Genomic DNA, 25,141 nt, shown 5'->3' with positions numbered 1-25,141 from the left:
AAAGCTCTAGGACAACAAGATTAGAGAGAGAGAAAGCCTGTTTCAAAAACCAAACATCACCAAAGCCATCAATGGTCACCTACAATACCAACCTGCCAAGCAAGATGTGCCCACTGGTGCCATAGTGGCACGAAAGTTAGGGGGCAACCAACTGTTTTCAGACCGGATTTGAGGCCGGCTCAAGAGGAAGGAATTTGTGCCTGGTACTGTAAACCTGGTCATGGGTTGGGAAGCCCTCGGGAGAAATCACTATTGTTGCTTTGTTAAAACACACGTGGTCAAACTGCCTTCTAAATGTCTATGCTCATTCCCGTAGCTTAGTGCTACCTTCAACCTCAGCCAGAGAGGCTTTTCTCTACAGTGGCCACAGAGATTCATAAACTGTCAGAGGGCTAAGTGAGTGTCTATCAAGTGCTTAGCCCTAAATGAGACATCTTTCTCAATCTCCCACCCACAAGCCTCAGGGAACATCATGGAAGAGAAGCAGAAAGAACGTAAAAGCTGGCGGGTTGGAGAGGAGAGCCGTGAAGTGATGTCTCTGGGTCATGCCAAGGCCACCACACTCATGAATTCACCGTAGCTAATGGTGACTTGTACAAGACCAAGTCAAGGAGAGCAGCCAACATTCCAACAGCGGCATGAATTGGACTCAGTGAGTTATTAGCATCAAAAGAGACCATAAAGGGGGCCGGGCATATTTGGGGGTGCCTAGGGGAAGTGGACGGAGGAATTGGGAGTTTCTAGGGGGGACTAGATGGGAGGAGCTTAAGCAGCATTGTTTACAAGTATGAGATTGTCAGTGACCCACTTCCTCCAGCAAAGGTCCGTCTCCTCCACCTTCCAAAACAGCGCCACCTCCTGGGGACCAAGTGCTCCAACACAGGAGTCTATAGGGAATGGTTTTTTTTGCAGTCAAACCACAACATGGAAAGAGATGGAAGCTCTTAGACACACATATGCACTATATTGTTTCAATTTGGGAATTGTGGCTTACTTAGTCAAAAAATTTAGTTCCCCGGTTCTCCGGTCTGTGGATGGTAGATCTGCAACTTCTCAGCCTTCACAATCACGTGACCCAATTCCTATAATAGACAAGGAAACATGAATGCATTCACTTCTATTTCTCTGTAGCGTGCTACTACAAAGACATTCCTTTTAAACACTTCAAAGTTGCTTTTCACGTGTGGCTATATTTTAAAGATTTACTCGTCTTTATTTTGTATCTATGAGTGAAGGCTTTTGTGCATGTTTGTGTACCACATGCATGTCTAGTGCCCACAGTGACCAGAAGGTGGTGTCAGATTCCCTGGAGTGATGAGTTGCCTTGTGGGTGCTGAAAGCCAACCCTGGGTCCTCTGCAAGGGCAGCAAGTGCTCTTAACTACTAAGCCATCTCTCCGGCCCCCCGTGCAGATTTGTTGTGAAGAGACATCGTGACCACAGCAACTCTTATAAAGGAAAACATGGAGCTGGGGCGGGCTTACAGCTTCAGAGGTTCAGTCCATTATCACCATGGTGGAGAGTGTACCAGGCTTTTTTTTCTGGGCGACCCAACCAGCTCCCAAATCATGACACAGAGAGACTTATTATTAGTTTTGAATGCTTGGCCTAGCTTAGGCTCCTTTCTGGCTAGCTCTTTTAACTTAAATTAACCTGTTTCTCTTTATCTACCTTTTGCCTCGGGGCTTGTTACCTTTCTTTCTTCTGTATCTTACTTCACTGCCTCTCTGTGGCTGGCTGCTGGCGCCTGCCTGGCTTCTGGCCCTGGGCATCTCCATCGCTCTCTTCCTTCTTCTCTCGTTCCTTCTTCTTTTCCTTTCTCCTCTCGAGTCTACGTTTCTCCTCCTATTTATTCTCTCACTGCCAGCCCTGCCCATCCCTCTCTCTGCCTAGCTATTGGCCATTCAGCTCTTTATTAGACCAATCAGGTGCCTTGGGCAGGCAAGGTGAAACAGACGGAACACAGCTTTACATAATTAAACACACATTCCTACATCGTTAAACAAATGCAGCATAAACAAATGTAACACACCTTTACACAGTTAAAATGATATTCTGCAGCATGAAGAAGTGTAACACATCTTTGCCCAGTTAAAATAACATTCCACAACAGGAAAGAACAGTGGCACACAGGCAGGCATGGTGCTGGAGAGGCAGTTGAGAGTTCTACATCTGGATTGGCTGGCAGCAGGAAGAGAGAGAGACACTGGGCCTGGCTTGAGCATCTGAAACCTCAAAGCCCACCCCCTAGTGACATACTTCCTCCAACAAGGCCACACCTCCTAATAGTGCCACTCCCTATGGACCTATAGGGGCCATTTTCTTTCAAACCACCACATACATGGTATGGGGTTTGGGCTTTCCAAAATTTTTTTAAAATAATTTTCCTGTTACCATTCATCAAGCACTTTCCCCACTGATTTGAGATGTCATGTCATCTATGGAGCTCTCCTAATGCCCGAACGATCTGTTTTTAGGCTCCTTGCTCCATTCCACTTGTCTATGCTGTGTCAAAGTCCACCATATCAGTTACTTCAGATTTATAATATCTTGGCCTATGAAACTTACTCTTCCTTCTCAGTGCTGGTTCGGCTTATCATAGATACATACAACTATATTCCACATAAATATAAGAAATACTTGTCCAGGGACAGCTAAAAGTTCGTTGGGAAATTTTTGTTAAGGTTATATTGAACTTACAGGTCGATTTGTGCAAGGCCACCATTTTGAGATAATTAAGCCTTCCCTTCATTAATATGATTTATTAAGTTCTTCACATGTGTTTGTTTTAAAATATACTTAATTTTGTTTGCCTGGGGATGGGGGGAAAAAGGGGCTTTATGCATGCCAGGCAAGATCTAAGTCTTTCTTTTTTTTTCCAGACAGGATCTTACTGTGTAACCCTGACTGGCTTAGAACTCACAATGTAGACCAGGCTGGCCTCTAGCTCACAGAGATCTGCATGCCCCCACCTCCTGAGTATTGGGATTAAAGGTGTGTGCCACATGTTCGGCCGAGTCTGTTTCTGTAGTTTTTCAACGTGAGCTTGAATCTCGATTGTGAGGATCATGCCTTGCTAACACCGATGTCCGTTTCCATTCCTCCCCTTGATTAGACCCTCAGTGGTCAGTCCTCCTATAAAGAAGCGACACTTTTTTATGTTTAGCTTTGCTCCAGCCACCCCGCCAACGCCCTTGTTGACTCTCCCACGCCACAGCGAGATGACCCCAGCACAGTGAGGCATGCTGCAGCCATCACAGGTGCCTCTGGCTCCTGACTGCTGTGGAGATGCCCCAAAGTCTCACCGAAGAGAACAATACTGGCCGAGGGCTCTTGAGTATCCCGTTATGAAGATCTCCGAGTTCTAGTTTGCCAAGAAATTCTGACCAGAAGTGCATTCTGAATCTTGCTAAATGCATCTTTTTGGACCTATTTAAATCATACCGTGTTCTTCCTTCAATGTGTTACTGTATTCAGTTAATATGTTTTCTAACGTCATGCTAAAATAAGCCCCCCAGGCTCATGATGGTTGATACAATGGTTGATTCAATGTACTAATGTTACAATTTATTATAATTTTTCATTTTTTCTGCACTGAAGACTGGACATTGCTTTTCTTTGGTTGCTCCTTGCCCATTCTTGGTGTGTGTGTGTGTGTGTGGGGGGGCGGGTTATATAATCCTTGCAAAGTGAGTTCAGTAACTTCCTGTTTTCCTTTGCTCTGGAACAATTTGCATCATGAAAGAGTTATTTTCTTGGACCACTGGCTCATAACATAGCCCCAGACTAGTTGTCTATACATGAGGGCGGGGACAGTGTTGACTACTGGTTCGATTCATTTGACTACTATTAGTCTAGTCTTATTTTCCATAAACTGTTTCAACAAATCTCCAACTATACCCCAGTTATATACTGGCTACCTTGCTACATATGGACGGAGGTTCTTCTGTTGTCTCATCATCAAGCAAGAAGTTTAGGTCATCAGTATCTTTTATCACCCGCGTTGTGCTGGATCATATACTCCTTAGGGTTTGCTAGAGGAACAGAATCAACTGAACTAATAGCGATTCTATCAGGGAATTGATTAGACTGGCTTACGCAATGTGTCCAGTGGTCCAACAATGGTTGTCCTCACACTGCAGAGGCCGAGAATGCTGTAGCTGCTCAATACACAAAGGTGGATGCCTTGGCAGTTCCAACGGAAGGCTCCTGGAGATCCACTGGTCTTCAGTACACACAGGAAGGTCAGGTTCTGAGGGTAGCAAAGGATGGGAGAAGCAGCAGCAACCACAGAATAGATGCACTCACTAGCAAGAAGCAAAAACAGGCAAACGTAGAGCACTGCCTTTGTTTAGATCTTTTTCAAGCTGGGTCACCACAGGAAGATGCTGCCTACTCTGGGTTTGGGTCTTAACCACTCGGTTAATCTTCCCTGGAAATAGCTTCACAAACCTGCCCATAATTCTTAGTTGATTTCAGATTCAATCAAGTTGAGAGTCAAGGTTAACCATCACTGGCTAGTTGAGATGGCTTAGCTGGTAAAGGCAAGTGCCACCATGCCGGATGATCTGAATTTGATCTCCAGAATCCTGAATTATGACTAGAGAGAACCAACTCCCACAAGTTGTCCTCTGGCCTCTACCTATGTGCTGTGACATGTGTGTGTGTGCATACACACAACATAAAAGTAAATAAGTAAATATAAAAAAAGACACTAACCATCACAACTACCTGTTTTTGCTAAATTCTTAAGTACAGGATGGGATGATAAAACTGTGGTTATGTATTTCCAACTTAACCTGAATTTAGTTTGTCCTGAGCCATATGCCACCACACAGGACAGCAGTTCCCACTCCTTCCCTGTCTTTCTCCTCACTTGCTGCAGCTATCATGAGCATCAATTCCACACTGGCTGGGGCTGGAGAGCAAGAGATGGGAACTATAAAACCATCTGACCATCCACAGCTCAAATGATTGGCAGTTGGCTTCTGGACCTCCAGGTCTACTGCATGTCTATTGCATGCACTCACTGCAACGATCTCATTAAACTTGGAGCAATACAATTATTATTGCAATAATTTATATCTTTAAATATTTGGACTTCATTTGTTTTGTAGCTATTTTCTCTGAATGAAAGATGGCCTCCGGCAGGCAGGCTCCTCAAGACTCAGGAAGCAAACACAATTTACCAGGCTCTGGAAGTAAACAAAACTCACAAGTCTAAGGAAGCTCCTGAAACTTAACAAGATTCACCAAGTTATACAAACATAGCAATTGGTAGTTGGTTCACCAAGTGAAAACTGAGAGGAATCATTTCTTTGGTCTGTTGTAAATGCCCTAATCTGGGGTGAATAGGTATTTGTTCATGTCTCCACAGGAAAAATCACACAATATCACATAACTTTTGGTAGACTTTATCATATAATTGTATATGAAACTACACTTTATCTGTGACCAGCTTACCATACCAAAGGTGACATTCCATATATACTGATGTGTACCCACCTTTTTTTTTTTTTTTTTTAAAGATTTATATATTTATTATGTATACAGTGTTCTGCCTGCACATATCCCTGCAGGCCAGAAGAGGGCAGCAGATCTCATTACAGATGGTTGTGAGTCACCATGTGGTTGCTGGGAATTGAACTCAGGACCTTTGGAAGAACAAGCAGTGCTCTTAACATCTGAGCCATCTCTCCAGCCCCATGTACCCACCTTTTTTAAATGAGTGCTTCTTCATCTTGCTCTACTTGGAGGAGAACTTTCCAATTCTTTTTTTATTGAAATGGTATTTCATTGCTGGTTGTATCACAAATAACTTATCTGATTGTATTTTGATGGCAATTGGATTGTTCACGGTCACAAAAGATAACCTTAGCACACATCAGTTCACATATGTGGGTAGAGTAAATTCTCAGAAGTGATACCACTTGGTCAAAGGTTACACACATTAGTAATTTTGTCAAAAATTGTCAAACTGGATTTGAGAGACATTCAACCAATTTATGCTTGCACCCACTGATCCCCCTGAGCTTTACCTGCAGAGTATATTATTAAACTTCATAAATTTTGACAATTTGATAGGTGAAAAATAGTATCTGCCTACATTAAATTTACATTTCTTTTATTCTGAATGATATTGAGTATATTTTCATGCATTTAAGTGAATTCATATTTTTATGTGAATTGTTTGTTCATTTTTCTCATTTTTAAAAATATTTTGTTAATTATTTTCTATTGATTATGAATTCTTAAATATATGAGAGGGACTCTTTTTTTTGGAGACAGGGTCTTGTGTAGCCTAAACTGGCCTCAAACTAACTATATAGTTGAGGATGATCCAGAACATCTTAGTGTATTGTGTATACACAGGTGTTTCTGTAGCACAAATCTTAAAAGGTCTTACTAATAAAAACAAACCTGGAGCCAGGTATTGGGGTGAACGCTGAAAGATCAGAGAAACAGAACCAGCCACAGCTAACCTCACCTTGCCAATTCCTCAGCTGATCTCGTTTCCTCAGACTGGAAGCCCCTGAGTCCTCATCCAAATGAGCTGAACTGCTGCTCAAAAGCCTAAAAGCTTAACCAGCTCTAGTTCCTGGTTTTCACGCCTTATATACCTTTCTGCTTTCTGCCATCACTTCCTGGGATTAAAGCATGGGTCACCATCCCTGGCTGTTTCCAGTGTGGCTTTGAACTCACAGAGATCTGGATGGCTCTCTGCCTTTGGAATGTAGGATTAAAGGCGTGTGTTCCACCATTTTCTGGCCTCTATATCTAGTGGCTGTTCTGTTCTCTGACCCCAGATAAGCTTATTAGGGTGCACAATATTTTGGGGAACACAATATCACCACGTTTCCTTGCTCTTGTGCGGGTCAAAGGTTGACACTGGGTGTCCTCTTCTCTCTCCACCTTCTCTTTTGTGACTGGGTCTCTCAGTGAACCTAGATCCCACTGTTTTGCTAGAGTAGCTGGCCAGCAAGGCCCCAGAGTCTGCCTGTCTCTGCCTCCACAGATGCATACCTCCACATTTGGTGTGGCCTGCTCCTGCAGTACAAACTCAGGTCCTCACGCCTGTGCAGCTAACACGAGCCACGGAGCCATGGCTGCACCCCTATAACATTTTTTTGAGGTAAGTGTCTCATGAAGCCCAAGCTCATCTCAAACTGGCGATGCACCTGAGTATGACCTTGTATTTCTGATCCTCCTGATTCCACCTCACTTGGGGTCACATGGTACAGCACCATGCCCAGTCTGCAAAGTGCTGGGGACTTGACTTAAGTTTAGTCATGGTGGACAAGCACTCTCTACCAACTGAGCTACATTCTCAGCCCATAGATATTTCCCTATGACATTTCACTTGCCTTTCTTTCTTTCTTTCTTTCTTTCTTTCTTTCTTTCTTTCTTTCTTTCTTTCTTTCTTCCTTCCTTCCTTCCTTCCTTCCTTCCTTCCTTCCTTCCTTCCTTCCTCTTTCTCTCTCCTTTTTCTTTCTTTTCCTTTTCCTTTCTTTTTTTATTTATTTTTTAAATTACACTCATGATATTCATTACTTACACTCATGATATTAATCACATTTTCTTTCCCTTTTTCTTTCTTTTCCTTTCTTTCTTTCTCTTCCTTCCTTCCTTTCTTTCTTTCTTTTCCTTTCTTCCTTCCTTTCTTTCTTCAAGACAGGGTTTCTTTGTGTAGCCCTAATTGTCCTGGAACTTGCTCTGTATACCAAGTAGGCCTCAAACTCACAGAGATCCTCCTGCCTCTGCCTCCCTTGTGCTGGGATTAAAGGTGTGTGCCGCCACCACCTGGCTTTCACTTTCCTTTTGACTTTGCTTAAGAACTGTGCGGGCTTTTTTCCTTTTGTTAAGTGGAACTTTGTAGTAGAGTTGCAAGGGCCTCCTTACTCCAGCTAGGAAGAAACTCCCCTGTGTTTCCTTTCAGGACGTTTATGCTCTTGTTTTACCCTTATCTGCAACCTTTAACCATTTGGAGTTTTTCTTGTGCTTTGTGGTAGAGCCGTTTTTCCTCCCAGACGGAGTTCTGATGTCTCAATACAACTCACCGAATAGTCTTTTCCCCATGGAGTTCAGTCCTGTTAGTAGTGTGTGTGTGTGTGTGTGTGTGTGTGTGTGTGTGTGTATGTGTAGGTGTAGCTCACTAGTAGAGGGCACATGTGGGAGCCTGGGTTTGACTCCCACACTACTAGGAAAAAAAGTGAGTATGTGTATTTCTTATGGTGTTAATCTTTGTCAATTTGTGTCTCTACATTTTCCACACTCACTGTTTTCATTTCTGAGAGTTTGTGTGGTTAAGGGTTGGTATGGCTGGTTCCCACTAGTTGATCTACAATTTTTTTTTTTTTGCTAACCATTATTTGTTTTCCCATACATATACGAGAATCAGTAGCGCTCGCTCTAACCAAGAACTGATCTTTTAAAAACTTATATTGTGTGTGTGCACATGACATAGGTGTGTGAGAGTAGAGGTGTGCACACACCACCGTGTGTAGCTAGAGATTTCCTGCTGTGGTCCTAATCATCCTCTATGCGGACCTGCAGGGTAAAGCCACGAGGAACCTGAGATCGGGCTCCCACAGGACATACAGAGCATCCCACAGCAACCGTGTACATGTGAAAGTCAGGGGACAACTTTTTGGAATGAGTTCTCTCCTTTCACCATGGGTTTCAGGGATTGAATTCAGGTCTTCAGGGTTGCATGGTGATGACATGACCTGTTGGGCCATCTTGCGTGCCATGAGCTGATATTTTTATTGCTTATGTGTTTTGTTCATAAATTAGCTTAGAGGCCAACATGCTAGTTCATGCTCGAAATACCAGGACTCAGAAGTGTGAGGAAAAGAGATTGGGCTATATATGTGAGTTCAAGGCCAGCCTTGGCTACAGATGTGACACTCTATGAAGAATTAGCTGGGTGGTGATGGCCACACACCTTTAATCCCAACGCTCAGGAGGCAGAGGCAGGCCAATCTCTGAGAGTTCAAGGACAACTTGGTCTACAAAGTGAGTTCCAGGACAGCCAGGACTGTGACACAGAGAAAACTCTCGGAGACGGGGCAGTTAGCTTAGGTAATTGCTCTCCTCAAGATGACCCAAGAATATGGAATGCTTCCCCATTTGCTCAGGTCTCCTGTGATATCCTTTGACAGTATTTTAAAGTTTTCTTCATAAAAGTGTTCTACATTCCACATTAGGCAATCTCTCAGTCACTATTCTACTGCTGTGAAGAGACCCCAAGACCAAGGCAGCTCTTGTAAAAGAATGCACTTAACTGGGGGCTGGCTTACAGTTTCAGAGATTCCGTCCATTATCATCACGGCGGCATGCAGGCTGGTGCTGGAACGGTAGCTGAGAGCCACATCCTGATCCATAGGCAGAGAGAGAGAGAGAGAGAAGAGAGAGAGAGAAGAGAGAGAGAGAGAGCGAGCCCAGGCCTGGCATGGGCTTTTAAACCTCAAAGCTACCTCACTGACACACCTCCTCCAACAAGGCCACACCTCCTAATCTTTCTAATCATTCCAATATGTGAACCTACAGGGCCTGTTCTCATTCAAACCACCACGGGCTGATTCTTAGCAATCTTTACCCAAACCCATTCATTGGTGTCTGACATTCATCCATTCTCACGTGCTCCACGGCTCCTCTTTGAATCCCAAGGGTTGGAAAGCAAGCCCTAACATCTCCCGGCACGTGTGACAGCTAGTATTCTACCTGACTCATCTAGGACTAAGCAGTCTTATAAACAGGAGCGGGAAGACGGAAGTGAGCCAGAGACCATCATCCTGCTGCCGTCGTCCAACCCAGCAAGCAGAGCTGGGCTGACTGGCCTGCTTAGTGTGTCCATTGCCCTCTCTGTGAACACCGGGAAATTGTTCGAGAGCCAGCAGCGACAGCTTCCTGGCACCTGAATTACAGCCTCGAGGATCTGATTGAAGCATTCAATCTCCTAATACTTTCAACTTAGCGCTTTCAAGTTTTTAATCTAATAGAGGCTCCTACAATACATATCATCTGCCAGAGGCTGTTGGATGCAATTTCTTAAAAATTATGTCTGTGACTCTCAGTGTTTCCTGGCCTGACAACGATTCTGAAAGCAGCCCGTCTTCTGCTGATGAAGGAACTCGATTGGCGTGGCTTTTGTTTTCTACACTGATCCCTGATTGGCTCAAAGCTCTTCTGTGTGAGTGTTGTCCAGAAGGCTGACTTCTGTTAGATCTTCTGTTGTTTTGTAAAAACAAAAATCTAGCAGTTCTTCAGAGGATGTCAAAAACCTCCCATGATTATATATTTGTCAGATTCCAATAGGTTTGCTTTATATGTCGTAATATTCTCTTACTGAATGTAAAACACAACACATTATTATCCTTCCTACATTCAGCCCTGTCCCTGATACTGCATATGAGAGAAAACAGATCTGTCTCCCAGAGTTTAGCTTATTTTGGTTAACATGATACCTACCTAGTTCCACTCGTTTCCCTGCACAAGACATAATTTGTTTGTTTGTTTGGAGACAGGGTCTCACTAGGTAGCTCTGACTGTCCTAGAACTCACTTTGTAGACCAGGCTGGTCTCAGAGATCCACCTGCCTCTGTCTCCTGAGTGCTGGGATTAAAGTCATGCACCACCACACCTGGCTCATAATTTCATCCTTTACTGCTAAGTAAAACTCCACTGTCTATACACATTGTCTGTACTGTTCTGTTGATGAGCACCGAGGCTGATTCTATACCTTAGCTGTTGTGAGTGGTGCTGATACTGTGGATGCTGGGTTTCTGTGGGGATCCACTGTGGTGTCTGGGTTCTTGTATCTGGAACAAGGAGTTGGACATGTGGCCAGGAGCAAAAAGTCGGAGAATATATTAAGAAAGAATATAGCTCTAAGGGAAGTCCATTGTTCAGAAGCTTGCCATCAGCGCTCTGCAAAGGACAGGGGCATTTATGTCACATGAGGGAAGCCTCTTAGGTCATGTGCCTACCTTGGCCTTTCTCCTTCAGGCTGCTCCATCTAGTTTCCAGAGCTGCAGGTCACTGGCAGGCTGTGGCTGTGCCAGGGGCTCCAGCCAGCTGCAGGAGAGGGTAGTTCCAGCCTTTCTCTTTGCCAAGTTTTTCTCACATGCTAATTTTCTCATGGCAGCCTTTGAGCACGGCATTTCAGACCTCAATTTCTACCATACTTTCCTGCCTCAATCCCCACACATCTCTAGTCCCAGAAACCTTTTTTTTTTTTTTAAAGTGGGGGCAGGGGGAGCTGAAGAATGTTGTTCTATTATCTTGTAACTACTTCCTGTTGATGGGGGACATGGACTTGGCAATTGTACCCGTTAGCCAGAGGGGAGGAGCTGGATTCCCGTGTAGGAACAGGCTGGAATCTCTCCTCACAAAGGAGTTTGGTCTGATGTGCTCCATCCTAGAAGACACAAAGACAGTCATTAGGAAGGTTCCCGCTTGGGCCATGAGTCCTGCTGTACACAGCCGACCTCACTATTTTATCCGTAGAGTTCAGAGGCTGGAAAACAAACACTCCGATGATTACATGCTAAGAACGTGGCAAAGACAACCCCCAGGGCACCAGAGGTGGAAGAGATTAAAAGGAAAAACAGTGTGAGGTTGTAATCACGGAGTACATGTTAAAGCACCTGTGCCAAAGGGAAAAAAAGACACACAGCAGGGTTACGACGACCCACGGGTTTGCAGACAGGGTTTGCAGACGACAGGACTTAACTCTGTGTTAAGGCATCCCTTTTTTCTTTTCTGACGAGACTTTTAAGGTGCAGGTGTAAATGACCTTCTCTTCAAGGCGGTCTTGAGGCTGTGGAGACTCAGAAAGGACAAGTTTTTAGAGTGTGGCTTATGTGTGGTGTGGCTGTTCACCCTGAGGTGTCATCCAGCACCAGACTTGGTTCCTCCGCGTATGTGTGGCTTTTGTGAAAAGGACGCATCCACAGGGTTCAGAGTCTACGCGGTCAGTGAACTGCACCCGTATCTGACTCCAGTTCCATAATTCTCTTTGCTGGTATTATCTGGAGTTTTCCCCAGATGTTTCTTTTCTTTCTTTCTTTCTTTCTTTCTTTCTTTCTTTCTTTCTTTCTTTCTTTCTTTCTTTCTTTCTTTCTTTTCTTTCTCTTCTCTTCTTCTCTTTTTCTTTTTTTTTTTTTTTCTTTCCTTCCTTCCTTCCTTCCTTCCTTCCTTCCTAGATTTATTTATTATGTATGCAGTGTTCTGCCTGCGTGCATGCTTGCAGGCCAGAAGAGGGCACCAGATCTCATTACAGGTGGTTGTGAGCCCCCATGAGGTTGCTGGGAATTGAACTCAGGACCTCTGGAAGAACAACCAGAGCTCTTAACCACTGAGCCATTTATCCAGCCCCCAGGATGTTTCTTACAAAAAGTAACTAGCTGGATTTAAAAAACAACAACAACAACAACTATTTTTCAGTGCTGGGAACCAAACCCAGGGCCTCCCCTCTGCTGGGCAAGCATTCCATCATAACCATGATCCTCTGCGGAAGCCCTGACCAGACCTTCTAAGGAGACACACTGTGTCTCTCCCTTTCGCAGTTAGAATATTAAGAGAGAGACTGTGACAGACACAATGGATCCCAAAGAATCAATGCTTCTCCAGGAATCCTGTGCTGGGGGAAGAGAATAAGCAGCCTGGTTCCAGAGGCCGGCCAGAGAAGGATGTGCTTCACACAAGAAGATGTGAGCCCTGACGGCTTGTCTGTTGCAGTAACACGCTCACCCCCTGGGTTCTGGCGCTTTTTTGTAAAACCTTCACAATGCTGCAGGAGAGTCAGAAAGGAAGTAGGAGCCTTTCTCTATGGGCTGGAGAGCTAAATCAGTGCGTTTTCTTTCACCAATAACTGTTCCCTAATATCTTTTAAAATACAGAAAAACCAAGGCAGCAGGTTTGTGAACCTAGTCACCCAGCAGAACCTACAGTCCTGCTGGACCCTATTCCCAGAGTCTCACTTCTAATAAAGAGATCTAATCTCCACGGACTAACTGATCACCGATATAGTCAGAGCCATAAATTGCTATCTTGTGGTGTTTTGTTTTGTTAACAAATCTTTAGTTACTATTGTGTATGTGTTTTTATATGGTATATGTGTGACTGTACACATGTGTGCGTCACGGTGTGCATGTGGACACGATAGGACAATGTTCTGCAGTCCAGTTCTCTCCTTCCACTGTTTGTTCCAAGGCAGCAACCACTTCTACCTGCTGGGCCACCTCACCAGACCCACCTTGTTGTTTATGTTTATAGGTGTGTGTGTGTGTGTGTGTGTGCGTTCGTGTGGGTGCATGGATGTGTATACACATATGCATACATGTGTGTGTATACATATATGCATGCATGTGTATACATACATGCAGCTGCGTGTGGTGGCAGGAGATCAACCTCAGGCTGCTGGAGAGTTGGCTCAGCAGTTGCGAGCACTCCTGCTCTTGCAGAGGACCCAGGTTCAATTCCCAGCACCGACGTGGTGGCTCATGACTATTCCTAACTCCAGTTCCAGGGGAGCCAAAGCCTTCTTCTGACCTCGGAGGATAGCAGGCATACATACAGTGCCCACACATGCAGGCAAGCAGGCAGAACGTACACAGGACCTAAGGGAAATCTAAAAAAAAAAAACTGAAGCAGGGCATGGCAGCCCACATCTTTAATTAATCCCAGCACCTGGGAGGCAGAAGACTTGTAAGTTTAAGGCCAGCCTGATCTACATAGCAAGACCCTGTCTCAAAAATAGATAGATAGATAGATAGACAGATAGACAGACAGACAGAGATAGGCAGGTAGGTAGGTAGATAGATACAGACAGACAGACAGACAAATAACTAACTAAATAAATAAATGAAAGAGATCACCCTCCGCCGGAGTCATTCCCTGAGACATCAACCTTGTTTTGGGGCACAGGGTCTCTCAGGGCTCCACCAGAGCTCCCCACGTAGTATGACTGGCTAGTGAGCCCCAGCGGGTACCTGTCTCCCCGCACCTTTCCAGTGCTGGGCTTACAAATGTCTACAGCACCACAGTCAGCCAGGTTTGCTTCGCATGGGTTCTGGGTTTGAACTCAGGCAGGCTCAGCGGCTGTTGCTACCCTTCTATTTACAGACAGAACTTCATCTTTTTCTTCTCGCCTCTCTTGCTTTTATTTTTTCCTTTCCTCCCCTCCAGGACGATTTTTATCAGAGTTTAAAAGAGAAAGCAGGCAAGCTGTAAATCTTGGCACCTGCCCAGAGGAGGAGGATCAAGAGGAAGAGAGAAAAAAAACCATGCCACGGAATTGGGCGTGGAGGTCAGCTAGGCAGCCGACCAGCTGCCACACGGCAAGGATGTCGGTAGGGGTGGGGGTGGGGGATTCAGAAGGAGAGGAAGGACGACGCCCCGGGTACCAGAAAATCCACACACGGCCCAGCACCAGGAAGAAAGGCGGTTGGGAAGGACAAGGGAAAGGCAGGTCCAACCCCACCTCACTCTCGCCTTCTTCTGGAAGCCTGATAAAATTCCCCTTACTCTATTTTTAATGTAATACTTCCAGTAACTGAAGAGTTTCATACCATGTGTTTTGATCATATTCGCTCCTACCCACTCTTCCCAGATCTACCTTCACCTCGTTTTTTATTATTGTTACAGTGTCTTAGTTAGGGTGACTATGGCTGCCATGGAACACCATGGCCAAAATAACTTGGGGAGGAAAGGGTTTCCTTGGCTTACACATCCACATCACAGTTCACCATCAAAGGAAGTCAGGACAGGAACTCACACAGGGCAGGAACCTGGAGGCAGGAGCTGATGCAGAGGCCACGGAGGAGTGCTGCTTACTGGCTTGCTCCACATGGTTTGCTCAGCCTGCTTTCTTATAGAACCCAGGACCACCAGCCCAGGGGCCCTCCCCCATCAATCATCACTTGAGAAAATGTCCTACAGTCAGATCTTACGGAGGCATTCTCGCAATGGAGGTTCCCTCCTTGCAGAAAACTCCAGCCCGTGTCAAGTTGATGAACGACTAGCCAGCACAAAACGTGTATGTAGCAGGAATCTTAGAGAGTCTTATTAATAAAATCAAACCTGGAGCCAAGTATTGGGGTGAAATGCTGGAAGATCATATGCAGAACAAGCCACAGCTTCCTCACCTCACCGGATCCTCAGCTGGTCTTGTTTCCTCAGACTGAAGGCCTCTGAGTCCTCATCCAAATGGCTCTCAGCTGAACTGCTGCTAGAAGCCTGAAAGCTTAACCAGCCAAATGCTTAACCAGGCAAATGCTTCTAGCTTCTGGTCTTCACGCTTTATATACCTTTCTGCTTTCTACCATCACTCCCTGGGATTAAAGGCTCGCTTTCTGGGATTAAAGGCGTGATGAGTCACCATGCCTGGCTGTATCCTTGAACACATGGATTTCTGCCTCTGGAATGCTAGGATTAAAGGCGCCTATCCTCTGTGTTTAATGTTGTGGCTGCTCTGTCTCTGACCCCAGATAAGTTTATTAGCATGCACAATATTTGGGGGACCACAATACCACACGTATACATATTTGTAAGTGCATAAATACAACTGGCTGGGTCCATTTTTTTCGCTCCTACGAGTACGTGTTGGGGGGGGGCGCCTCTTGGCATGATGGGTCACTGTTAGACAGTTCATCCCTGGGGAAGACGGGTTCTCCCTACTCAGCAGTCAGGAATTGCCTGCAGCTCTTCATCTAGGGGAGGGGCCCTGTGGGAGTCCCCCAGGCCTGCTGGCATGTCAACAGGTGGAATCATTGTTTAAACCTGTTAGGTGACCCTATTGTTGAGATGCCATGAGTGCCGCCTCCTTTTCAAAACACACTCTCAAAACAGACACACCGGTCCTCTGGCTCTTAGGATCCTTCCACCTCCTTCTCCAGGACCTTCCTCGAGCCTTAGAGGTAGGGGTTATGTTTTAGATGTAATCACTGGGGTTGGCACCCACAGCCAATTGTTCTGTATTTTGACCAGTCATGGCTTTTGATAATGGTCTCTGTGTCGGGGAGAAGCTTCTTGAAGGATGAAGGGCGAGAGGTACACTTATCTGGGTCTGTGCCCCATGTGGTGGGGTAGCGGGCTCCCCAGACAGGGACACAGGACCCCAGAGGGCTTTGGCAGGCAGGAAGTAGCTTTAAGTGTACTGACAGAGGTTCACTGGATCGATACCTAAAGATCTAGCTGTGCACTCAGAGGGCCTGGCCTTACATATAGTTCTAGGCTCTGTCCGCCTGAATTGGCAACATACATTTTATGGCTATAAGGCCACGACACCAAGGCCACTAGGATGAGACAGGGTCACCGAGGCACTAGCACAGGGATGTGATAAGTTTGCCATGACATGGAAGTCACCGAAATGAGAGAAGGCAATGCACACATAATGTCCCTAACTAAGCCATGTTGTCTTTTCTTTGCTCTACAAGGGTCCTTACCACGGTGGCTCCAGGGTCCCTAGTGGCAGGCAGGCTTTTATTCTGTTTTTCTTCTAGTTAGGAGTTATTGATAGTACTTAATTTAAACCATTTACTCTTACGTTCCGTTAGCAAAGTCTAAAGCCAGAAAGTATTGTAGCCTCCTTCTTGCCCTCACATCCTTTTGTGGCCTAGACTGTAACGGTCAAGTCGCCTTTAAACACATGCACTGTTGCTGTACTGATTGCATTCGAAGATGTCAAACCTGTTTACCACTGTCTTTTCTCCATTCTCCTCTCCCCCCCTTCTCTCCCTCCCCCCTCCCCTCCCCTCGACACGGTTTTCAGAAGTTCTTGCAGTAAAGGTGTGTTGCTCAGCCACTACTTAGTTTTCAAACATCTGAAAATGTTTTTACTGTACACACATTTCTTTTTTGTGGGATAGCAGGGGATTTGTGACAGGGTCTGGCCAGCTTGATAGTCAGTATGCAACTCAGGCTGGCCCAAAAACCACAGCAATCCTCCTGCCTCAGCCTCCCAAGTGCTGGGATCGAGGCGCTGTCACGACTGACTTGCACACTGTCTTGGTAGGTCAGCCATACAAAAGCGGGTTTCAAGTTCTCCTCTCTTGTATAAACCATCCTCACTATACGGTGGCTCAGCTTGGAATTTCCCGGCTTTACCAGTGTCTAAGGACTCGGAGTTCAGCAGAAACTGCACTCTGAATCTGGATCATTTTCAGGCTCAATTCGCAGTATAGCGCTGTTTTACAAAGCCTTTTAGACAGTCCCCTGTAGCAGGAATCTTAAATGGTCTTATTAATAAAATCAAACCACAGGTCAGTTATTGGGGTGAATGCTGGAAGATCAAGAGAACCAGAACAAGCCACAGCCACCTTACCTTGCCAGTTCCTCAGCTGATTCTGTTTCCTCAGACTCTGAGTTCTTATCCAAATGAATCTCAGCTAAATGGCTTCTCAAAAGCCTGAATGCTTAACCAGCTAAAAGCTTCTAGTTTCTGGTCTTCATGCCTTATATACCTTTCTGCTTTCTGCCATCACTCCCTGGGATTAAAGGCTGGCTTTCTGGGATTAAAGGCGTGAGTCACCTGTGCTTGGCTGTATCCTTGAACAGATGGATTTCTGCCTCTGGAATGCTAGGATTAATGGTGTGTGCTACCACTGCCTATCCTCTGTTTAATATTGTGGCAGTTCTGCTCTCTGACCCCAGATAAGTTAATTATCATGCACAATATTTTGGGGAACACAATACCACCACAGTCCCCTCTATCCCTAATATTTTGTCATCTCACTGTCCTAAACAGAGTTTTCTTTTCTGTTTCTTGTGATAATCTACCTGACATTCAGTATTTTTAACCTGATGATTATGTTGGTATCCTTCTTGAGACACTCTTAACTCTTTTATCTTCAGTTATTGACCTTTTATTCCTTCTTTCTGGTAACACTTCTCAAGTGTCACGGTAAGTCGGGTCACCAACTGACTTCCCTCAGCTTTACCTTCCTATTCACTAATTCTCTCTTCACTTGTATCCAAACTAGTGGTTTTCAATTTAAGTTCTGATCCTTTCCACATTCACCTGCTCTTATTCCATTGCCTCCTGATCTGATTTCACAGGTACCAGCCCTTCTGTTCTATCTTTATACATTTTAAACATTTATACACTTGAGATCTTTTGCATTAACCCGATAGTTTCATTTTTAATATAAACTCTCTACTTGTAGCTAGGTATGGTGCTGCGTATCATTAATCTCAGCACTTGGGAAGTTAAGGCTGGAAGCTCAGGAGTTCAAGAACAGCCTAGCTGAAAAAGCAAGTTTAAGACCAGCCTGGGCTACAAGAGACCCTGCCTCTAAATAAATAAATAAAGCTATTTGTCAGATCTTGTTAATGGTGCTAGATGCTTCACCCCTAAAGTGCTTTGTAATTCACGTACTGTAGTTTCATCCTGTGCCCTTCCATTGAAGTACCTTTCTCTGGTCCTGACATCTAGCCTCACATCAGGGCTCGGGACTCTTGTCCCACCCAGATCCTGCACAGGCTTCACAGTGAGGTCTGACATGCAGATACTTCTCTTCCTCCTCCATGACCACAGACAGGTGTCGTGTTTCTGGTTACAGCACCATAGCAATCGTACTACTGCCCCTCAGTAGCCATCACTCTTGTCTGCTGAAAGAATATATTTCCTCACCCCAATTGTTTTCAGGCTAGATCATTCACTTTTTAAATTTTAAAAAAAAAAAAATGTTCGACGCTTCCAGGCAGAAGTTTTAAGCTCATGTTGCCGTGCCTTTTCAGCTTCTTCCAACACAAACATGGCAACTTTCCAGGGAAGGGTGGTGCCTTCATCCCGCATCCCGCATCCCCAATGTGGCAGTCACCGCCAGCCCGTGAAACACAGGCAGTGTCAGTAAAAAAATAGATCTTCACGGCTCTGATGCTCGGGGAGCTGGAGAACGCTGGTTATGCTATTTAACTTAGCCCGAAGTGACTAATGCACACTTCAAGCTGTCAGATGGAACTACATTTAAAAATATTTTGTATCATATGCATCTATCAATCTCCTGCTATTTCCTCCCCCACTCCTCTTCTCTCTTCGTGATGCTGGTGATCAAACGCGGGGCCTCACACGTGCTTAAATGAGTGCTCTGCCCCCCCCCCAGCCCGTTAGTTACCATTTCTAAGTGATCATGTGAAACAGAACATTACAGACCCAGTCTGCTTTTACTACTGTGGGAAAGTCTATGTAACACAAATGTACCATTTTAAACATTGTAAGTGTGTGTGTGTGTGTGTGTGTGTGTGTGTGTGTGTGTGTGTGTGTGTTGTGAGGCATGCATGCCACGTGTGCATGTGAGGTCAGAGGACAACTTAGTGGAACTGGTATGTGGGTTCTGGAGATGGAACTCACCTTGTCAGGCTTGCGAGGTAAGGGCCTGTACACAGAGCCACCTTGCTGGCCCCATTTTAATCTTTTTTTTGGGGGGGCAAAGAAATGAATAAGTACGTTTTCAGTGTTGGGTAGCACAAACCACTTCCAAAATGTTTTCATCATTTCAAACAGAAACGCTACTCAGTCTACTCCTCGATGGAAGTAGATGCATACGGCCTTTGTCCGTTTACACACAGCTCATTTTCCTTAGCATGTTCTGAAGGCTTTATCTCCCTTGTAGCATACCTTGGAATTGCATTCTATATTTCAAGGCCAAATAATATTCCATTGTCTATGTGTGCATTGTTCATCCAGGCTCTTGGGTGGCTTTGACATTTCAACCACTGTCGTTTATTTTTAAACATAGAACTGCTCACATATATGCCATTATTTACAGAAGCCTGATGTCTAGGGATGTAGCTCAGTCGGTAGAGGGCCTGGCATGCTGAAGCTCTGGGTTTGATCCCCAGCATGGCATAAACCAGGCATGGTAGCTCACATCGGTAATGCCAGCACCTGGGAGGTCAAAGTAGAAGGATCACAAACTCAAGGTCATTTTTGGCTACATAGCAAACTCAAGGTCAGCCTGGGTGACACAAGACCTTGTCTTAAAGAAAATAATAATTTTAAAAGGGCCAGAAACATAACACAACAAAACAGTACTGCTGGGTGACTACTGGGTTGAGTCTGGAAGATGTTTACTCTGAACTCTATAGATTCCCATCTGACTTAGGCTGCTGTTAACAATTTCACTCCATTTTAAAATCTAATGAAGGGAGTTTTAATAAATGCTTCCCTTTCATCTGGGGAGGCCCAATAATGAATCACCGCAAATGTGCGGGGGTTTAAAATGATAGTTAAAACACACACCATACATGCCACCCTCTCAGCCACTTGTAAGTACATGTGCAAATGTGTCTTTGAAAATCATTAGACAAAGCCTTGGGTGGTTGCACTGGTAATCAGCCAGCCCCAGAATCTCTATAAATGAAGAGCAGTTATTAAAAAATTAAAACCACACCACAGGAAGCTGCGTGTGACTAAAGGAGACTCCTGCACGTAATACTTTGGCTCCTTCTCAATTCTCCCTGTCATCCGGATCAGATGTTACGGCTCATCACGACTAATGATTATTAGGGGTAACAGCCGGTCCTCGTGACACAGAAGACCATCCTCCGAGTGTAAATGGGATTGAGGACACACTCAACCGTAGCTACACCACTGTTAGTGGGTGCCCTTCTGTGTGACTGCTCTTGGTTTTCAAATGAAAATACCACGGTGGTTTTAGCTGTTCACACTGTGTCTCATTGTTCCTGATAGGCCCCTGGAAATTCTCATGTGTTGCTGTTTCCCAGGAGGTCAGACAAGAATTCAAATAGGATTTCTTAATATCCTTGCAAAAGGCACTTGAATATAAGGTTTACCATGTGAGGAGTGGAAAGCCTGGCCTTCACCCTCAGTACTCAATACAAGTTGAACTTTCACCCCCTCTGATTGAAAAGTAAGATCACCCATCGATTTTATGTCCAAAGAATATAGCTTCAATAGAATAAAGTTGGCAAAGCTCAGAGAGGAAATGGATGACGCTCTGTGTGCATGGGGATTAAACCCCAGAACTGGTTTGTTTTTAAAACCAGCAATCCTCATCATAGAACCAAGACTTCTGGTCTACCAGTGACCAGGGACCCCTGCGCTACCAGGAGCTGTTCTCTGTAAATGAGGACTTGGTGTTAGAAGTCCTAGGCTTGATCTCAACCAAGGCAGGAAGAGTTAGTGACCTTGGGAAGGTTGATTTACTACCCTGAGATATTTTCAAAGAGGGGATTGATAGTTTGGGAACATAGTCCAGTGATGCAGACTGTCTGACGTGCACAAGGCTCTGGGTTTCATTTCCAGCATCACACAAACAAGCAGAACAAAGCACACACACACACACACAAAACCTAAAGGGAGTTAATAATATTTACCTTGCAGTATTAAGTCAGTCTCAGTCATCTCTCTCTCTCTCTCTCTCTCTCTCTCTCTCTCTCTCTCTCTCTCTCTCTCTCTGTGTGTGTGTGTGTGTGTGTGTGTGTGTGTGTGTGTGTGCCCTTGCACATTATCTGAGAACAAACTTTCCTCAGGAGGACCTGCACTTTTGTTTGAGGCAAGTCTCTCGCTGGCCTGGGACTTCACCAAGTAGACTAGGTTGTCTGATCAGAGAGTTCCGGGGATTTGCACACCTCCACATTCCATTCCCCATGGCTGGGATTACAAACGTGCCCAACTTTTTACATGGGTTATGATGATCAAACCCAGGTCCTCATGTCTGCAAGGCAAGTGCTTTATAAACTGACCCAACTCCTTTGTTGGGGCGGTTTGAATGAAAATGGCCCCCACAGGCTCATCTAGTTAAATGCTTAGTGCTGGAATTCCTGGCCACTCCCCCAGCTACATGACCACACATGCACAGTTCAGTAGCCAAGCAAGGAGCCTTATGTCCTACGTAATCTATGTGCTGAGTGATCATGTAATTTTCGCACACCGTGATCACAAAATCTATGCGCATGTGCAGGGGAGTCCATAAGAAGCAGATCACAGACTCCTCCCTCTTTTCCTCCTCCCCCACTTCTCTCTGCACGTGTCTTCCACAGGCCTGGTCACGCTCTCTTCTGTCCCTCCCTTCTCCTAATAAAGCTCTGATACTGGGTTTTGTCGTGCCTCGCTGCTTAAGAAGTAACATTGTGGCGCTGAATTAAAACCAACACTTAGGGAGTGGCCCTATTTGAAAGGGTTAGAAGGTGTGGCCTTGTTGGAGGAAGCATGTCACTGAGAACGGGATTTGAGGTTTCCAAAGCCCATTCCAAACCCAGAGATTCTCTCTTCCCGCTGCCTACAGATCAGAATGTAGAACTCTCAGCTCCTTCTCCAGCACCATGTCTGCCTGAGTGCAGCCATGTTTTCTGCCGTGACAGCGGACTAACCCTCTGACACTGTGAGCCAGCCCCAATCAAATGCTTTCCTTTATAAGACTTGCCTGGTCGTGGCATCTCTTCACAGCATTAGAACACTGACTAAACCACTCAGCCACTGACAATTTTTGAAAAACTAACTTGGCGGCTTCCTTCAGTCTTCTCTATCCCACGCTGCTCTCTTAACCTAGACCCACCACTGTTCACACCAGCCATTCTGTAAGTGCAAACAGATCACTGTAAAACGCCTGGCTACCACCCCAAGTGACTTAACAGGAATAAAAAAAATAAACACAGAGCAGAAAAACCGACCTTATTTTGAGAAGGAAAAACACCTTGATACATAAACTCGGAAAAGGCCCTGGAGGAAACAGACCAAAATGTTAAAAATAATTGTGTAGGGTTGGCTACATGATAGTTAACATTTATTGAGTCTCATGACCTGCTGGCCTCTGGGTTATATGTTAGGAATGCAGTAATTAATCAGACCATGAGGTCATTGTTCTGGTGTGGTAACAGGTAAGGGAGGAGACAGCATCTAATGGTTATGATTTTTACAGCAGAACATGAGTGCCCTGGGAAGAAATGTTTGCACTGAGGTCTGAAGGAAAAATGAGCTGAACTGCAGGGAAGGCGTGGAGGCGAAGCATTATGGATGAAGCTCACTTTCTTCCTTAGGACCATCTGCAATGTCTTTTAGTTTTTAAAAAGCCAGGGGCCAGAGAGATGGCTCAGCGGTTAAGAGCATTGGCTGTTCTTCCAGAGGTCCCAGGTTCAATTCTCAGCACCCTCACGGCAGCTCACATCTGTTTGTAACTCCAGTTCCAGGAATCTGACATCCTCACACAGACATACATGTAGGCAAAACACCAATGCATATGAACTAAAAATAAATGTGTTTTTTTTTTTTTAAAAATCAGATGCTAGCCACAAACTTATAATCCCCCTGCTTCTGCCTCCTGAGTACTGGGATTACAGCTTTGTGCTCCATGCCTAGCTTCTTTATTTCCTTAACCTCCCCCTCTTTCTCCCTCTCTTTATATTTAATTTTTTCATATATATATATATATATAATATGGTTATACAGCTTAGTATAACCTATCTCAAATCCTGATCCTCCTGCCTCAGCTTTCCCAAATGTTAGGGTTCCAAGACGGTGCTACAATCCTTGACTTTTTTTTTTTTTTTTTTTTTTTTTTTTTTTTTTGAGACAGTCTTGCAGTGTATCTCTGGCCTAGGAGAGCCTCATATTTGTGGCAATCCTCCTGTCTGGGCTTCCTGCACAATGGGATTCCAGGCATGTGCCACCACACCTGGTTTTATATTTTCTTCCTTCCTTCCTTCCTTCCTTCCTTCCTTCCTTCCTTCCTTCCTTCCTTCCTTCCTTCCTCCCTTCCTCCCTCCATCCCTCCCTCCCTCCCTCTGGTTTTTTAAGACAGGGTTTCTTTGTGTATCCCTGGCTATCTTGGAACTCACTCTGTAGACGAGACTGGTCTTGAATTCACAGAGATCCACTTGTCTCTGCCTCCTGAGTGCTGGGATTAAAGGTGTGTGCCACCAATGCCCGGCTGGTTTTATATTTTCTTAATGAACATAATGCCTAGCATCCTAATTGTCCTGTTGGCAATGTCTAACCATACCAAAGGTTTTAGCCACAACTGGGCAGACATCTCATGCACATAATCCCAACACACATGAGACTGAGGCAGAAAATGTAGAGTTCCAGGCCAGCCTGGGCTACACATAAAACAAAAACAGATAAATGAAAACCCCCCCACAAAAGCTTGGCATGGTGGCTCGTGTCTGTAATCCCAGCACTTTGGAGATGGGAGCAAGATGAATGGAAATTCAAGGTCATCCTTAGCTACATGGTGAGCAGTTTGGGATACACGGAGACACCATCTCAAAAGGAACACAGAAACAAACACCAACAAAGGTTTTAGCTAGCCGGGCGGTGGTGGCGCACGCCTTTAATCCCAGCACTCGGGAGGCAGAGGCAGGTGCAGGTGGATCTCTGTGAGTTCCAGGCCAGCCTGGTCTCCAAAGTGAGTTCCAGGAAAGGTGCAAAGCTACACAGAGAAACCCTGTCTCAAAAAACCAAAAAAAAAAAAAAAAAATAAAAAAAATAAAGGTTTTAGCTAATCTTCCAGGGTTTACCTGGAGCCAGATGCAGGCTGGGAGATACAAACGGAGGCCAGAATCCATATAGGAAAGAACCTTAGCAGATTCTCTTAGTTAAAAAACAGACCCAGAGAGATTAATTAAGCATTTTTTGCAAGTGCAGGAACAGTCAGCCCCATAGCGATGCTCAGACGGTATGACAAACCATTTTTCTTTCAATTCTAAAACCTTCAGTCCAATACATGGTCCTTGATCTGGTTGGCTAGAAACTAAAAATAAGGAATGCCCATCGGTAACAAAGATTTACAATTCTTCACAAGAAAGCATCATTCACTAGTTATTAGGGAAATAATTTAATGAGACAAAATCTAGTGTTGACTGGAGTGTGGTGGATCTGACCACAGGGCATGACGCCATAGCTCGTGGGCCACCCACCCGAGAGTCGGTGTGGCAGCCAAAGTTACAGAAATAGTGAGAGGGGGCTGGAGAGATGGCTCAGTGGGTGGGGGGCTGGCCATGCAGATCTGCAGAGGCCATGTGGGTGAAGAGACTGCCTGTAATCCCGGGGCAGCAGGAGAGAGAGAGGGAATCCTGGAGCAAGCTGGCTAGCCAGATTAACAGGAAAGGCAAGCTTGGGAGTCAGTGAGAGACCCTGCCTCAAAACACAAGGTGAAGGGCAACGGGGAAGACATCTG

General features: G+C 45.1%; 1 long non-coding RNA gene across 1 annotated transcript; it reads right to left on the bottom strand.

The window, feature by feature from the left end:
• Nucleotides 1-878: 878 nt before the first annotated feature.
• Nucleotides 879-4,585, bottom strand: LOC119086498. The gene is made up of 3 exons (XR_005089796.1): nt 4,098-4,585; nt 2,972-3,134; nt 879-1,082 (listed from the first exon to the last, which is right to left on the bottom strand). It is a non-coding gene; the product is annotated as an uncharacterized LOC119086498 (long non-coding RNA).
• Between the last annotated feature and the right edge of the window lie 20,556 nt (nt 4,586-25,141).

This window comes from Peromyscus leucopus, chromosome 22 (assembly GCF_004664715.2).
Source record: "Peromyscus leucopus breed LL Stock chromosome 22, UCI_PerLeu_2.1, whole genome shotgun sequence".
Lineage (NCBI taxonomy): Eukaryota > Metazoa > Chordata > Mammalia > Rodentia > Cricetidae > Peromyscus > Peromyscus leucopus.
This window is presented reverse-complemented; position numbering and strand designations above follow the sequence as displayed.